The sequence below is a fragment of the Petaurus breviceps genome, unplaced genomic scaffold (genome assembly GCF_028583685.1).
Source record: "Petaurus breviceps papuanus isolate PSGF00001 unplaced genomic scaffold, PetGlider_PUasm1.0 100, whole genome shotgun sequence".
Classification (NCBI taxonomy): domain Eukaryota; kingdom Metazoa; phylum Chordata; class Mammalia; order Diprotodontia; family Petauridae; genus Petaurus; species Petaurus breviceps.
The window spans coordinates 7,163,113-7,170,580 of record NW_027185573.1 but is presented as its reverse complement, the minus strand read 5'-3'; the positions used below and the strand labels follow the sequence as shown (position 1 = coordinate 7,170,580).

Genomic DNA, 7,468 nt, shown 5'->3' with positions numbered 1-7,468 from the left:
GAAGGAAGGAAGGAAGGAAGGAAGGAAGGAAGGAAGGAAGGAAGGAAAGGAGGGAGGGAGAAAGAAAAGACTTGGGTTGTTAGGGCTATCATTATCACCCCTGAAATTACTGTACATATATTGTGAATTTCTTTATCTGCACAGATGCTGCATCCCCCAGTAGAAAATACCCTTCTCCCCTTGATACTGGCTAAGAAATAGAGGGGTAAAAAACATAACAAAAAGAAAAAAGAAATACAGAGGCATATCAGTGGAATAGGTTAGGTATACAAGACACAGTAGTCAATGATTATAGCAATTTACTGTTTGGTAAACCCAAAGACACCAGCTTCTGGGATAAGAACTCACTGACAAAAACTGCTGGGAAATTTGGAAAATAGTATGGCAGAAATTGGGCATAGACGAACATCTGACACTATATACCAGAATAAAGTCGAAATGGGTACATGATCTAGGTATAAGGCTGATATTGTAACCAAAGTAAGGGAGCAAAAAATAGTTCATCTGTCAGATTTATGGAGAATGGAGGACTTTATGACCAATCGAGGGATAGAGAACATTATGAAATGCAAAATGGATAATTTTTATTACATTAAATTGAAAAGTTTTTGTACAAACAAAGCCAATGCAACCAAGTCTAGGAGGGAAGAAGAAAACTGGGAATTTTTACAACCAGTGTCTCTGACAGAAGCCTTATTTCTAAAATATATTGAGAACTGAGTCAAATTTACAAGAATACAAGTCATTCCCTAATTGATAAATGGTCAAAGGATATGAACAGGCAGTTTTCAGAGGAAGAAATTAAAGCTGTCATTATATGAAAATATGCTCTAAATCACTATTGATCAGAGAAATGCAAATCCAAACAACTCTGAGATACCACATCACACCTATCAGATTGGCTAACATGGCAAAACAGAAAAATGATCAATGTTGGAGAAGATGTGGGAAAGTTAGAACACTAATGCATTGTTGGTAGGGCTGTGAGCTGATGCAACCATTCTGGAGAGCAATTTGGAACTATGCTCAAAGGGCTATAAAAATGTGCATAGCCTTTGACCCAGCAATACCACTTCTAGGTCTGTTTCCCAAAGAGATCATAAAAATGGAAAAAGTACCCACACATACAAAAATATTTATAGTAGCTCTTTTTGTGGTGGCCAAGGACTGGAAATCTTGAGGATGTCCATCAATTAGGGAATGGATAAACAAGTTGTGGTATACGAATGTAATAGAATACTATTGTGCTGTAAGAAATGATAAACAGGCAGACTTCAGAGAAACCTGGAAAGACTTATATGAACTGATGCTAAGTGAAGTGAGCAGAAGCAGGACAATATTGTACACAGTAACAGCCACAGTATATGAGGACTGATTTTGATAAACTTAGCCCTTCTCAGCAATGTAAGGACCTAAAACAATTCTAAAGGACACATGATGGAAAATGCCAGTCACATCCAGAGAAAGAACTATGGAGTCAGAATGGAGAATGAAGCAGACTATTTTCTTTTTTGTTTTGATTTGATTTTTATTTTTTTCTCTTTCTCATGGTTTTTCTCACTCACGAAAATTCTTCTATGAAACATGACTAATGCAAAAATGTGTTTCATAGGTGTACATGTGCAGAGCCCATATCAGATTGCAAACGATCTTGGGGAGAAAGAGGGAAGGGAGGAGGAGAAAATTTAAAACTTATGGAAGTGAGTGTTGAAAACTAAAAATAAATGATTTAATTAAAAAAAAAAAGAAAATGCCCTCCTTCATGGCAGGGACTGTCTTCTCTTTCTCTTTTTGCTCCTAAGTCCTAGCAACTTCTAACACATGGATGGGAATTTCATTGGTATAGAGAACATGCAATTAGGACACTTCCTCTACCAATACAAATCTGCACCAGCTCAGCCATTTACAGTCTTAAAGAGTTGCCTTGGGCATTGGGAGGATAAATGGTTTGTCCAGTATCACAAAGAGTCTTTCAGCTAGGGATACTTAATAAATGCTTATTGAAAATTCAATTGAGTAAATGTGGAGAGTGTGAAAAGTGAGGCACAGCCAGGAAAGCCAAACCAAGAGTGTGTGTGTGTGTGTGTGTGTGTGTGCACACACACACACACAGTGGCAATTATGGAAGCAATAACAACACTAAAAGACTGGCAAATGCCAATGAATTGTCATTGCCAATCTGGGTATCAGATTCCTGATAAAAGAAATCACCTTCCTTCTCTCAGTCTAGTGATGGGGCCTATAGACATAAAGTGTTGCTTACCATCAACATAAAGTGTTAGACCCATCAATAGATTCTGCTTAAATGTGCTTTTTTTCTTTCTTTCTGGATGACAAAGGAAGTTTCAATAGGGGAAGGCATAATTAAGAGGAAATAGCTGTAGTGTGAGGGAGGGAAAAGGGAAACTAAAGCTTTTGAAAATAAATTAATGTGGTTTTTTGAATAAACAAATTAGCTAAGAAGAAGGATCTTTATAATCCTAAGGCATAGGGGAGGAGGCAGCGCATACCTCAGAGAAATCATTTTTGCTAACTTAAATAAACTAATTGGCTTCAGTTGTTCCTTGCTGAATATTCCATTTGAATTGTAATGTCAGCTATAAATTTAAGCAGCTAGAAATCTGTTCATTCTGATGACTAACTGATAAAGATATGATCCCACATCATAAAGATATGATCATTAGTGTACAATGAATGGAGCACATTGTAGCCAGTCTTAAGATAAGAATGTCCCTGGGACAACATAGCAAAAGCAGAAGCAGGTGACGGGTGCTATTGTACTCCTAGGTGAGTCTCAATAGGCTTCTTGGATCTGAGTGATGAAGCTGGAAAGGAACAATTTAGAGGCTGTTCAATGATGGGTTAGCCTAATGACTTTGAACCGCAATTACAGCCATTTCAAAGCACAGGTTTTCATAATAAATGCTCTGATTTTGGCAGATAGACCAGGTTGGGTTCAGCATATTATAGCAGAGTCAGAGGAGAGCAAATCAGTCTGAAGCTGACTCCAGTAATAATACCAGAAGGAGAGCTATTTGAAGAGGGCTGTCTCCTACCAAGATGGTTCCCCTCTGTAGCACTCAACTCGATGTGGAAAGCAAAGAACTATTGACTCATGTTGAAGATCATTGTAAAATAAACTGCTTGTGTCTATTGAGTATAGTAATTTTGTGAATCTATAAACAAATTATCAATAATTTTAGTAATTCCTAGATCAATAATCTCTTTGATGTATTATTTTCTTAATTCACTTTATATATGACAACTCATAACTTAAGATTATTAAATTTAAATGAGACAAATTCCAATGGTTCCCAGTCATGAATTGTTGTTGTTCTGTCGTGTCTGACTCTTCAAGACCCTATTTGGGATTTTCTTGGCAGAAATACTGGAGTGGTTTGCCATTTCCTTCTCCAGTTTATTTGATAAATGAGGAAACTGAGGCAAATAGTGACTTGCACAGAGTCACCCAACTAGTATAGGTCTGAGGTCAAATATGAAAACATCTCATGGCATTCAAAGTCCTTCATAATTGAACCCCTCTCCAGGCAGGAATGGACCTGGATTCTAGGTTATATGAACTGAGGCAAGCCTCTTAACCTCTCAGTGACATCATATAATTCTCCAAAACTTTATAAATTGGAGAACAAGTATCCATATTCATTTTATTTTGGAAGGAGGAGGCGACCCATCTTCATTAATAGTGGGACTTTCTTTCCTGAGAGTTCATCATGCCAATGAAATGACAGGTCTAGAGCATAGAAAAAATCGTTGTCATAAAGGAAAATGCTATGACCTTGTGATCAAAAGATCTAGATTCAAATCCCAGTTTTGCCACTAACTAGTTCTGTGACCTTGGGCTAATCATTTAACTCCCCTGGTCATCAGTTTCCTCCTCTAAAATAAGGGAGTTGGTCAAACCAGACAATATCTAAAACCAATTCCAGAAAATGTGACAAATTAATTTATTTCTGTTATGTAGTGGATAATTAGGAAATTCTCTATTTTCAAATGTGGTCCATAATACCATCCACCCCTACAGGTGTGATTTATGTTTTTTATCAACCCAATAAGATTAGGACCTCTGATTCCAAGCCAAAATATTATTACTAACATGATTTAAGTGGCTCCTTCTACAAGAGGCCTTCCCTTTAGCTGTTAGTGTTCTACTCCTTACCAGCAATTACTCTTTATTTTTTATATAGAGGGTATTCCAAAAGCCTTAGGGCAGTTCTAAACTATTATTGTTTAAAACTGCACTAAGGTTTCTGAGACATCCTCCATTTTGTATTTACTATACTGTTTTTTTGCATGTTCATTGAATGTAACCCCATCAAAGTCAGGGACAGTCTTGTTTTCATCCCTGCTTGCCCAGTGTGTGGCACATAGCAGTCCTTAACAACTCCTTGTGGAACAACTGAACTGGACTAAGGTTCCATTGAATGGAAATCCATATTGGAGGAATCTTTTGAAAATTGAAAATTGCAACAACTGTCTTTGTTGGAAACTGTCCACATAGACTACATTGGCCTGCATTTCACTAGTTCCAGGAAGATATACTCTCAGATTATTAAAATATGCAAGTAATCAAAGGAGTCCTTCCCTCCACCCCCCAGCTACCAAAAACTGGAATTTCATCGCATGAAATTTAGTGTCACTAAAGGGGAATGCGGTCATTATGCTCATCCTGAAGATGGGCGGCATCTGTTTCAGAGGCTGGTGTTGTACAGAATAGAGGATCCCTTTGACTCTCAGTCAGTGATGAAAACTATGAATTCACAGAAACACAGACTTAGAACTGAAAGAGATCTTAGAAATCATGTAGTCCATTTTACAGATTAGGAGACTGAGTCCTAAAGAAAAGTAACTTGCTTGAGGACGTACAAGTTGTAAGCTGTAGGAGGTAGAAAGAAGGGGCTCTAATTCCAGACGAGGTACATTTTCCACTCTACCACATCACCTCCTGAATTCAATTAAACAATTATTAAGCGATTACTACATGGACAATTACTATGTATACAATTTAATAATTATTATGCAATTATATGCACAATATTTTAAGCATTTGTGTGCATGATTGCTATTAAGAACAATTATTAAACACCTATTATGTACACAACTAAGTTTTGCAGATGCTGTTCACTTGTTTCATTCATGCCAGACTTTTCGTGACCCCATTCCATGTAACCCCAATCTCCTTTAAAAATAAGCATTTGTTTTGTAAAACTTGGACTCAGTCAAAAAACCTCACCAAAGACCTTGAAGGTCAGTCACATGAAGCCTTGAGACCCCAGGTTTCCACCACCTGTGTAGGAGAAGTCGGTCAAATAAATAGTTATCTGGGAAAGGGAAACAGCTGGCAAATCAGCCAACAAATATTTATTAAGTGCCTACTATGTGCCGAGAACTGTGATAAGCTCTGGGAAGGCAAAGAAAAGACAAGCCCAATCCTAAACTCCAAATCTAATGGAAGCATAGGAAAGACCAAGTTAGCTAAGCCAGGTTTGGGGTAATACCCTTGCAGAGACTTTAAAGTTATAGGACTTGATGCTATGAGCATTGGGGAGCTGTCATGGGCTCTTTGCCAGGAAAGAAACAGAATAAAAGTGTGTTTTATAAAGTACAGCAGAGAGAGAGTGTGTAGGAAGAGGGTAGAAGGAGTGTTAGGGGAGGGAGGTTAACACCAGCCACAGAGACCAGTGAGGATGCTGATACAATGGTCTGTGAGGTGATGAATGGTCTATAACTGGTGACTGGATGATTTTTCTGGGAATGGAAAGGAAAGAATTGATGTGAAAGACATTATGAAGAAGGATTTGATGACTAACTTGGTGAGAAGGTAAAGGAGACAAAGGAGGCAATAAGCACTTGACGTTCCCTGGTCTTTTCTATCTTTAAAAAAAATTTTGTTTCCCAGCAGCCTCTTGTAACAATTCCTCTTGTCCTATTTCTCAAAATTCTCACAATCCCTGAGATGGAGGGGACTTCAGAGGTCATTGACGTAATTGAAGAACTTCAAGGACTCACTGAGGATGGAACTCAATGAGAAAATTATTGACTTATTGACTGATGGCTGTTGGAGACAAAGGATCCACCTCCTCATCTCTGCCTCTTAGAATTCCCTTAGAATTTCTAGATTCATCTCAAGTATGTCACCTTCTGCTAGAGTTCTTTCCCTGTCCCTGTGGCTGCTGGGGTCATGTCTTCCCCTCTAAGATCTGTTGTCGCTGTGATTGTTCTCATGGTGGTGTTTGTGGTTGGTGTTGTTCAGTCATGTCCAACTCTTCATGAGCCCATTTGGTGTTTTCTTGGCAGAGGTACTGGAGCAATTTGCTGTTTCCTTCTACAGCTCATTTTACAGATGAGGAAACTGAGGCAAACAGGGCTAAGTGACTTGCCCAGAGTCACACAGCTAGTCCACGTCTAAGGTCAAATTTGAACTTGGATCTTCCTGACACTGTGCCCCCTAGCTGCCCCCAAGATTACCATCTATCTACTCTGAATGTGTTTTAAAGTATCCCAAATTTTTTAGTGCAGTTTCAAGCTTTAATAACTTCTGAAGTGTAAATACTACAAACATACCAAAAATAATGTTTGGAAGACTGATTACTTAAAATTTTAAAATACTGAGTATTTCTTATTCAGATTCAAAATAATAGCCATTTTTTCTATACTTCATTGTTCCAGTCAATTTTTGAACTTCGCGAAACCTTTCGTCAGCTGCTGCTCAGTGACTGAAAAAAATGCATATGTAATCCCAGTCTTAAGATCACTCACAAAATGAAGCTTTTGAGGCAGATATGACAGTTTTGATATGACCCTCAACAAGAAAAAATCTAATGAAGATAGATCAGGTATCCAAGGTGGCAAGTACAAAGACCTCCTCCATTAAACAGCCAATCTGAGGACGTGCCATTCAAAAAAGCAAAAGAAAATTGAAAATGTGTTATTCAAAATTTACAAACGTAAATAAATGGGGGAAATGGGGAAAATAAACTTTTAAAGGACATTTGTTGTAAATTTTTAGCATTTATCTGCCTGAATTTATTAAAGCTTAAAACTAAATTAAGATTCTTGGGGACACCCTATGTACACCTATATATAGCATAGGTTGTGTGTTCCTTTTCCCTCCTCCCCATTAGAATGTAAGCTCTTTAAGAGCATAGATTGTTGGGGGGAAGGGGAGTGTCTGCTTGTTTGTTTGTTGTTTGGTTGGGTTTTTTTCCCAAATGCTTAGAATGTCTAGAAGTAAATAGTTAAAAAATGCTGACTGATTCAATCATTGTCCAGGAAAATAGCCTGAATGAAAGTTTGATTATTAGCACCTTCTATAGAAGCTCCTATCCCAGGATGCATGGTACAGTCAGTCAGTAAGCATTTATTAAGCACCTTCTATGTCCCAGGCACAGCGCTAAATGCTGGGGGTGTAAAGAAGAGCAAAAAAATGGCCCCGGGGGGAGGAGGGGAG

General features: G+C 38.0%; 1 protein-coding gene across 2 annotated transcripts in view; it reads right to left on the bottom strand.

Moving 5' to 3' along the window:
• Nucleotides 1-7,468, bottom strand: part of LOC138170670 (adhesion G-protein coupled receptor D1-like) — a 476,753-nt gene that overhangs the window by 199,452 nt on the left and 269,833 nt on the right. The window lies entirely within an intron of this gene.